This window comes from Aquarana catesbeiana, linkage group LG06 (genome assembly GCF_042186555.1).
Source record: "Aquarana catesbeiana isolate 2022-GZ linkage group LG06, ASM4218655v1, whole genome shotgun sequence".
Lineage (NCBI taxonomy): Eukaryota > Metazoa > Chordata > Amphibia > Anura > Ranidae > Aquarana > Aquarana catesbeiana.
Window position 1 is genome coordinate 42989657 of NC_133329.1, and position 10776 is coordinate 43000432.

Here is a 10776-nt window from a genome sequence, read left to right on the forward strand (position 1 = left end):
ATATTATTTAGTGACAACTTGTGCATTAAAAAAAATAAATTGTCTTTTTCCTGCAACTTGTGTCACAATATAAAATATTCCATGGACTCGACATGCCTCTCAGCAAATAGCTTGGGGTGTCTACTTTACAAAATGGGGTCATTTGGGGGGGGTTTGAACTGTCCTGGCATTTTATGCACAACATTTTGAAGCTTATGTCACACATCACCCACTCTTCTAACCACTTGAAGACAAAGCCCTTTCTGACACTTCTGAAAAAATTGTTTTTTTTTGCAAGAAAATTACTTTGAACCCCCAAACATTATATATTTTTTTAAAGCAAATGCCCTACAGATTAAAATGGTGGGTGTTTCATTTTTTTTTTCACACAGTATTTGCGCAGCGATTTTTCAAACGCATTTTTTGGGGAAAAAACACACTTTTTAAAATTTTAATACACTAAAACACACTATATTGCCCAAATGTTTGAGGAAATAAAAAAGATGATCTTAGGCCGAGTACATGGATACCAAACATGACATGCTTTAAAATTGCGCACAAAAGTGCAGTGGCGACAAACCAAATACAGTTTTAACAGCCTTTAAAAGCCTTTACAGGTTACCACTTTAGATTTACAGAGGTCGTCTACTGCTAAAATTACTGCCCTCGATCTGACCTTCGTGGTGATACCTCACATGCATGGTGCAATTGCTGTTTACATTTGACGCCAGACCGACGCTTGCGTTCGCCTTTGCGCGAGAGCAGGGGGGGACAGGGGTGCTTTTTTTTTTTTCTTTATTTTTTTTTGCTTTTTTTATCTTATTTTTAAACTGTTCCTTTCATTTTAATTTTTTTTAATCATTTTTATTGTTATCTCAGGGAATGTAAATATCCCCTATGATAGCAATAGGTAGTGACAGGTACTCTTTTTTGAAAAAATTGGGGTCTATTAGACCCTAGATCTCTCCACTGCCCTCAAAACATCTGACCACACCAAGATCGGTGTGATAAAATGCTTTCCCAATTTCCCAATGGCGCTGTTTACATCCGGCAAAATCTAAGTCATGAAATGCTTGTAGCTTCCGGTTTCTTAGGCCATAGAGATGTTTGGAGCCATTCTGGTCTCTGATCAGCTCCATGATCAGCTGGCTGAATCACCGGCTGCATTTTCAGATTCCCTGTTGGGACAGGAGAGCCAGAGAAAAACATGGAAGACGGTGGGGGGGGCATTCCCTCCCACTGCTTGTAAAAGCAGTCTAGAGGCTAATTAGCTGCTAGAATTGCTTTTACATGAAAGCCGACCGCTGGCTGAAAAGAATGATACCAAGATTATACCTAAACCTGCAGGCATCATTCTGGTAAAACCACTCAAAGTCCAGCAACATACCAGTACGTTGCTGGTCCTTGTTGGGCATATATTGTAAACTTTTTTTTCATGCAGCCTGTGGGCTGAACGAAAAAAAGATATTGATCGGTGGGTATGCCCACCATTAGAATACCTCCCTTCATCCACCCACTTCTAATGATGGGCATACATGCACCGTATATATATGCTGAAGCATGGGGGCATCCTCCAGCAAAAGTTAGGAGCGAATCGCTCCTCCGCCCTCTGCTGCCCCCACGCTTCGGCATATATGCTGAAGTATGTAACTGTGGTGGTGAAATCACCTCCGACAGCGCTGGAGTCACGGCTTTGCGTATCGTGGGAGCAAACGCTGTTGCTGTCAAGATTAATAAATCCGCGCTGCAACTGAATGGCGTACCTGCTAAGCAAATGATGGTTAACAAGAAAACAAAGTAACATTACAGTATAACAGTAATACTTACCATACCTGCAAAGCAAATACAAAAAAAAACATAGTAAAAAATAAAACATTTAACGCAACCTGTGCCTAAAATATATATATGCCGAAGCATGGGGGCATCCTCCCGCAAAAGGCAGGAGCAAATCGCTCCTCCACCCACTGCTGCTTCTCCTGAGTACGGGGATACCACATGTTTAGGACTTTTTGGGAGCCTAGTCGCGTACGGGGCCCCCGAAAACCAAGCACCGCCTTCAGGATTTCTAAGGGCGTAAATTTTTGATTTCACTCCTCACTACCTATCACAGTTTTGAAGGCCATAAAATGCCCAGATGGCACAAAACCCCCCCAAATGACCCCATTTTGGAAAGTAGACTCCCCAATCTATTTGCTGAGAGGCATGTTGAGTCCATGGAATATTTTATATTTTGCCACAAGTTGCAGGAAAATGACAAACTTTTTTTTTTTGCACAAAGTTGTCACTAAATGATATATTGCTCACACAGGCCATAGGCATATGTGGAATTGCACCCCAAAATACATTCTGATGATTCTCCTGAGTACGGGGATACCACATTTGTGGGACTTTTTGGGAGCCTAGCCGCATACGGGGCCCCGAAAACCAAGCACCGCCTTCAGGATTTCTAAGGGCGTAAAGTTGTGATTTCACTCCTCACTACCTATCACAGTTTTGAAGGCCATAAAATGCCCAGATGGCACAAACCCCCCAAAATGACCCCATTTTGGAAAGTAGACACCCCAAGCTATTTGCTGAGAGGCATGGTGAGTATTTTGCAGCTCTCATTTGTTTTTGAAAATGAAGAAAGGCAAGAAAAATGTATTTTTTTTTCTTTTTTCAATTTTCAAAAGTTTGTGACAAAAAGTGAGGTCTGCAAAATACTCACTATACCTCTCAGCAAATAGCTTGGAGTGTCTATTTTCCAAAATGGGGTCATTTGGGGGGGTTTGTGCTATCTGGGCATTCCATGGCCTCCGAAACTGTGATAGGCAGTGAAGAGTAAAATCAAAAATTTACGCCCTTAGAAAGCCTGAAGGTGGTGCTTGGTTTTCGGGGTCCCGTACGCGGCTAGGCTCCCAAAAAGTCTCACACATGTGGTATCCCCGTACTCAGGAGAAGCAACAGAATTTTTTTGGGGTGTAATTTCACATATTCCCATGGCATGTTTGAGCAATATATTATTTAGTGACAACTTGTGCATAAAAAAAAATTAATTGTCTTTCCCGCAACTTGTGTCACAATATAAAATATTCCATGGACTCGACATGCCTCTCAGCAAATAGCTTGGGGTGTCTACTTTACAAAATGGGGTCATTTGGGGGGGGTTTGAACTGTCCTGGCATTTTATGCACAACATTTTGAAGCTTATGTCACACATCACCCACTCTTCTAACCACTTGAAGAGAAAGCCCTTTCTGACACTTCTGAAAAAATTATTTTTTTTTGCAAGAAAATTACTTTGAACCCCCAAACATTATATATTCTTTTAAACCAAATGCCCTACAGATTAAAATGGTGGGTGTTTCATTTTTTTTTCACACAGTATTTGCGCAGCGATTTTTCAAACGCATTTTTTGGGGAAAAAACACACTTTTTAAAATTTTAATGCACTAAAACACACTATATTGCCCAAATGTTTGATGAAATAAAAAAGATGATCTTAGGCCGAGTACATGGATACCAAACATGACATGCTTTAAATTTGCGCACAAAAGTGCAGTGGGGACAAACTAAATACATTTTTAAAAGCCTTTAAAAGCCTTTACAGGTTACCACTTTAGATTTACAGAGGAGGTTTACTGCTAAAATTACTGCCCTCGATCTGATCTTCGCGGTTATACCTCACATGCATGGTGCAATTGCTGTTTACATTTGACGCCAGACCGACCCTTGCGTTCGCCTTTGCGCGAGAGCAGGGGGGGACAGGGGTGCTTTTTTTTTTTTTCTTTTTCTTTATTATTTTTTTGCTTTTTTTATCTTATTTTTATACTGTTCCTTTCATTTTTATTTTTTTTTAATCATTTTTATTGTTATCTCAGAGAATGTAAATATCCCCTATGATAGCAATAGGTAGTGACAGGTACTCTTTTTTGAAAAAATTGGGGTCTATTAGACCCTAGATCTCTCCACTGCCCTCAAAGCATCTGACCACACCAAGATTGGTTTGATAAAATGCTTTACCAATTTCCCAATGTTTACATCCGGCGAAATCTAAGTCATGAAATGCTCGTAGCTTCCGGATTCTTAGGCCATAGAGATGTTTGGAGCCATTCTGGTCTCTGATCAGCTCTATGATCAGCTGGCTGAATCACCGGCTGCGTTTTCAGATTCCCTGTTGGGACAGGAGAGCCAGAGAAAAACATGGAAGACGGTGGGGGGGGGGCATTCCATCCCACTGCTTGTAAAAGCAGTCTAGAGGCTAATTAGTCGCTAGGATTGCTTTTACATGAAAGCCGACTGCTGGCTGAAAAGAATGATACCAAGATGATACCTAAACCTGCAGGCATCATTCTGGTATAACCACTCAAAGTCCAGCAACATACCAGTACGTTGCTGGTCCTTGTTGGGCATATATTGTAAACTTTTTTTCATGCAGCCTGTGGGCTGAACGAAAAAAAGATCTTGATCGGTGGGTATGCCCACCATTAGAATACCTCCCTTCATCCACCAACTTCTAATGATGGGCATACATGCACCGTATGTATATGCCGAAGCATGGGGGCATCCTCCCGCAAAAGTTAGGAGCGAATCACTCTTCCGCCCTCTGCTGCCCCCACGCTTCGGCATATATGCTGAACTATGTAACTGTGGTGGTGAAATCACCTCCGACAGCGCTGGAGTCACGGCTTTATGTATCGTGGGAGTAAACGCGGTTGTTATCAAGATAAATAAATCCGCGCTGCAACTGAATGGCGTATCTGCTAAGCAAATGACGGTTAACAAGAAAACAAAGTAACATTACAGTATAACAGTAATACTTACCATACCTGCAAAGCAAATACAAAAAAAAACAGTAAAAAATAAAACATTTAACGCAACCTGTGCCTACCTAAAATATATATATGCCGAAGCATGGGGGCATCCTCCCGCAAAAGGCAGGAGCAAATCGCTCCTCCACCCACTGCTGCCCCCACGCTTCGGCATATATGCTGAAGTATGTAACGGTGGTGGTGAAATAACCTCCGACAGCGCTGGAGTCACGGCTTTATGTATCGTGGGAGCAAACGCTGTTGCTGTCAAGATAAATAAATCCGCGCTGCAACTGAATGGCGTACCTGCTAAGCAAATGATGGTTAACAAAAAAACAAAGTAACATTACAGTATAACAGTAATACTTACCATATTTGCAAAGCAAATACAAAAAAAACATAGTAAAAAATAAAACATTTAACGCAACCTGTGCCTAAAATATATATATGCCGAAGCATGGGGGCATCCTCCCGCAAAAGGCAGGAGCAAATCGCTCCTCCACCCACTGCTGCCCCCACGCTTCGGCATATATGCTGAAGTATGTAACTGTGGTGGTGAAATCACCTCCGACAGCGCTGGAGTCACGGCTTTATGTATCGTGGGAGCAAACGCTGTTGCTGTCAAGATAAATAAATCCGTTCTGCAGCTGAATGGCGTACCTGAAAACAAAAAAGTGGTTAACAATAAAAAAACAAAGTATAAAAAAATTGTATACCTATAAAGCAAACATTATAAAAACATAACAATAAAACATTGCAGTATAGAATACAAAAAAAGAGCAGAACAATAGAGAGAGAATAGAGAGAGAACAATAAAACAACAACTATTTTTGGTTTTTTTATTTTATATATTTTTTTGTGTTTTTTTACTTTTTTTTACACTTTTTTTTGTAACTTTAACTTTTTTAACTGGTACCAGGTTTGGGTCTCTCAAAATGCGATGGCATCTTGGGAGACCCTGTGAAAGTGTGTCCTAGTCTGTGCAGTGCTGTACCCTATGCTAATACTCAACTAGTGTATGGTATCGTTCAAAACATTCACCAATGCAAAGACCAGGATTGTCAGGACAGAAGGGACAATAATACCGGGTGTCACGCCTAAATCCGCGCTTGCTGCAGACACAACATCTTTTTTGGGGGGCTCGTTGGGTAGGGGTACTCGGGAATGCCTCTCATGCAGCCGGCTTACTGCATTTGGTTGGGGAAGGTGAGGTGGAGCACCGTCTGGAAACAGAAGGGCTCTGACGATCTCTTCCTGGAATTTAAGGAAGGATCCAGTCTGTCCTGAAGCTCTGTATAGCACATAAGCGTTCAGCAAAGCCAATTGAAATAAATAAACAGACACTTTTTTGTACCAGCGTCTGGCCTTACGGGCAACTAGGTACGGCACCAACAACTGGTCGTTGAGGTCCACCCCTCCCATATTTTGGTTATATTTGTGGACACAGAGGGGTTTCTCCACAACACCAGTCGCCGTAGGAATTTGGACCATCGTGTCTGCATGAAGGGAGGTAAGAACAAAAACATTCTTATTGTCCCTCCACTTCATAGCAAGCAAGTTATTACACTGCAAGCAGGCTCTCTCCCCCAGCCTAAGACGGGAATCTACAAGCCGCTGGGGAAAGCCCTGGCGATTAGGTCGCACGGTGCCACATGCTCCAATCTGATGATCAAAAAGGTGGCTAAAAAGTGGCACGCTTGTGTAATAATTGTCCACGTACAAGTGGTACCCCTTTCCGAATAAGGGTGACACCAAGTCCCACACTATCTTGCCAGTGCTTCCTATGTAGTCAGGGCAGTTTGTCGGCTCTACGTGACTATCTTTGCCCTCGTAAACCATAAAACTACATGTATAGCCTGTGGCCCTGTCACAGAGCTTATACATCTTGATCCCGTATCTGGCACGCTTGCTGGGAAGGTACTGTTTGAATGACAAGCGGCCAGAAAATGTAATCAGGGACTCATCAACGCAGACAACTTGATGGGGAGTAAACAAGTCTGCAAAACATTGGTTGAAGTGGTTTACGAGGGGCCGAATTTTGTAGAGCCGATCATATGCAGGGTCTCCATGAGGACGACAGAGTACATTGTCGTTGAAGCGCATGAACCGCAAAATCTGCTCGTATCGTGCCCTGGCCATGGAGGCAGAGAACATGGGCATATGGTAAATTGGGTCAGTGGACCAATATGACCGCAACTCACTCTTTTTATTTATGCCCATGTTGAGGGAAAGGCCCAGAAAGAGCTTAAATTCGGAAACCGTAATTGGTTTTCAATCTCTGGCAAGGGAGGACTGGGGAATAGTGGCGATGTGTTGACCAGCGTACAAATTGCTTTGGTCCACAATAGATCTATAGAGATCTTTGGTGAAAAACAGCGAATAAAAATCTAGTGGCGTAAAATCAACTGTTTCCACCTGAATTCCGGGTTGGCCAGTGAATGGGGGAAGTACGGGTGCTGCAGAAGTGGTGGGTTCCCAATTCGGATTGGCGAATGCAGCAGGAAGGGCACTATGGGCACGACGGGCCTGTGTTCGTCTTCTTGGTGGCAGCGGGACACTACTTGTGCTTGCCACCTCGCCAGCTTGAACTGCACTTATGGGACTCGCCACGTCACCACGTGATACTGCAGATACTGTGATGTACAACCAGGGTGTACTAGGCCGCTGGTGCTTGCCAGTTCACCAGAAGGAATAGCGGCACTAGTACTTCTCTGCTCCATACGAGGGACCTGCGGTTCTTGCACTTCAAGGACAGAAGAAGAAGTTTGGGGTCTGGTACGCCTGACCCTAGCAGGGACCACAACTCCGTCATCAGAGCTATCTGTCATGGAGCAGCTGTCCTCTACAGGATCGTATTCAGAGCCTGAATCTGACAGATAAGTGACTTTCTCTTCACTATCTGTCATGCTCAGAAACGTGTAGGCCTCTTCACTAGTGTACCTTCGATTTGCCATTTTGGGCTCTAAATTTAGGGGTACACTAGTGAGACTCACAGGCAAAAAAGCTCCTGACTGTTAGCGACTGTATCAAAACGCTACCAAAAAACTGTTAGCGATCGCAGGGATCAGGCCTGACTCTGCGAACGCTGCAGTTATGTGTGCTTAGTGTTTTGTAAGTGACAGTTATCGATCGATACTGCACTTGGCTGGGCTGGGCCGAGGGGCAAAACGCAGGTGCTAGCAGGTATCTGGGCTGATCCCGCTAACACTGCGTTTTTGGGAACCCTAAACTGCTGGGGACACTAGTATAGATCTGATCGGATCAAATATTGATCCGTTCAGATACTATAGCACTAAGGGAGGTGTATGCTGCGTGCATGGGTGTTAGCGGTACTGGCGCTAACCTGACGCTGCCTGGGGCGACGCAGACCTTATCTGACCCTAAAAACGTAACTTATATCACCGCCGGGCAATTAAGGGGTTAATCCTTTATAAGGTAATTAACGGTGGGTGTCCTGAAACTATAATAAACTATAAAAAACAAAGCAACTAACCAGCGTCACCCGTAACAGTTATACGGTGATCGCTGGTGAAAGGGTTAACTAGGGGGCAGTCAAGGGGTTAAAACCTTTATTAGGTAGTATATGGGGGTCCCTGTCGCTAAAAAACACTGACGGCGAACCTAAATATTTACTTCCCTAACTAGCGTCACCTGTGTCACTAATACAGCAATCAGAAAAACGATCACTTAGTGACACTGGCGATGGGGGGTGATCAAGGGGTTAAAACTTTATTAGGGGGGGTTAGGGGGGTACCCTAGACCTAAAGGGGGCTAATATTACCTGCCCTACCACTTATAACTATCACAAACTGACACCAATGCAAAAAAAAAAAACTGCTATTGGTGTCACTCTGACAGGGGGTACAGGGGGTGATCAGGGGGTGATCAGGGGTGAAAAGTGTGCCTAGTGTGTTCTACTGAAAGTGTAGTGTTGGTGCACTTACTTGGATGTCTTCTCTCCTCTGCGCCGGAACGAAAAGACCGACACGAGGAGATGTGACATCACTTCCTCTGCCGCTGTTTACATTACAGCGGAAGAGGAAGAATTTCATTTGTGGTGAGCGATCGCGAGGGGGGAGCCACGAATGAGTGGCCTCCCCCTCTAGCTGTATCGCTTCCCCAACGAAGCCGACTGCCTCAGGCACCCCCAGCCCGCGGAAGGCAGATCACGTACCAGGTACATAATTTTGCCTATAATAAAAAATATAAAAAGTGCGCTTACAATCTATAAAAACATGTGATGATGCAAATAATTAAATGTGCAAAACACAATATATTGAAAAAAAACTAGCAACCAAATACATTACATGAATGCACACGTATATGACGTGAAGAAGTCAAATAATATAAAATACAACCTGTGAGAAATGGGCAAATCTAATTCAAATAAATGTATCTAAACAGTTGTGTGGGAACTACAAGTCCCAGTCCATGTAGTGAATCAAACAAAGTTCATCAGTGAAAAGAACCTTCAACCATTTTGCAAGAACCCAATATCCTTGTGAATAGATCAAAAGGAGAGAGGGATATACAAGATGATATAACTCCACTTGCGGTGACTCCAAGGAATGAAAATAAGGTAAAAGATGGACCCTTACCCTCCGTGTTGGACCCCCTCACTGGCGAGGTCTATCGAGCATGCAGACTTTGCCCTCTGCGGGGACCGTATCAAGATGATATCTGTAACAGCTGACGAGAACGGTATCTCAGGTCCGGGCTGGTCTAAGTCGTGAGCCTTCACTCTACTCCTGCAAGGACTGTCCGTGTACAGCTTCTCTCATCAATTAGCTGGAGCTGCTGGTAAATTGGATAGGCATATCCTCTGAAATGCAATCCCCTAATAATGTCAGGGGAAGGGAACCTTCCTGATAGGTGAGGTAAAACTTGATAACCAAGTCCAGATCCAGAGATGGCCGGCCGGCCGGAGTGAGCTGTGACACTTCGCTGGGCTTTACACAAACTGCTCTATGGACGCTTCCCCTCACACGCCAGGCACAACAGCCATATGGCGCTGGGAGCTTGTGTGAAGAGGCTCGGAGCGGAGGATGAGCACTCACTGGCCGTGCACAGCCGACTGAATGTGAGGATGGATCAATTAGTGTTTCAATCGGCAAGCGATTTTCTTCGGAGCTCAATCGCTTGCCGATTGAAACACTAATTGATCCATCCTCACATTCAGTCGGCTGTGCACGGCCAGTGAGTGCTCATCCTCCGCTCCGAGCCTCTTCACACAAGCTCCCAGCGCCATATGGCTGTTGTGCCTGGCGTGTGAGGGGAAGCGTCCATAGAGCAGTTTGTGTAAAGCCCAGCGAAGTGTCACAGCTCACTCCGGCCGGCCGGCCATCTCTGGATCTGGACTTGGTTATCAAGTTTTACCTCACCTATCAGGAAGGTTCCCTTCCCCTGACATTATTAGGGGATTGCATTTCAGAGGATATGCCTATCCAATTTACCAGCAGCTCCAGCTAATTGATGAGAGAAGCTGTACACGGACAGTCCTTGCAGGAGTAGAGTGAAGGCTCACGACTTAGGCTGGATTCACACCTATGCAGTTTTAGTGCTTTTTGCATTTTGCAGATTTGTACTACAGTCCACTTAACATGGTTTCCTATGGAACACGCTCTGTAGTGCAAATCTGCAAAATGCAAAAAGCACAAAAAATGCATAGGTGTGAATCCAGCCTTAGACCAGCCCGGACCTGAGATACCGTTCTCGTCAGCTGTTACAGATATCATCTTGACACGGTCCCCGCAGAGGGCAAAGTCTGCATGCTCGATAGACCTCGCCAGTGAGGGGGTCCAACACGGAGGGTAAGGGTCCATCTTTTACCTTATTTTCATTCCTTGGAGTCACCGCAAGTGGAGTTATATCATCTTGTATATCCCTCCCTCCTTTGGATCTATTCACAAGGATATTGGGTTCTTGCAAAATGGATGAAGGTTCTTTTCACTGATGAACTTTGTTTGATTCACTACATGGACTGGGACTTGTAGTTCCCACACAACTG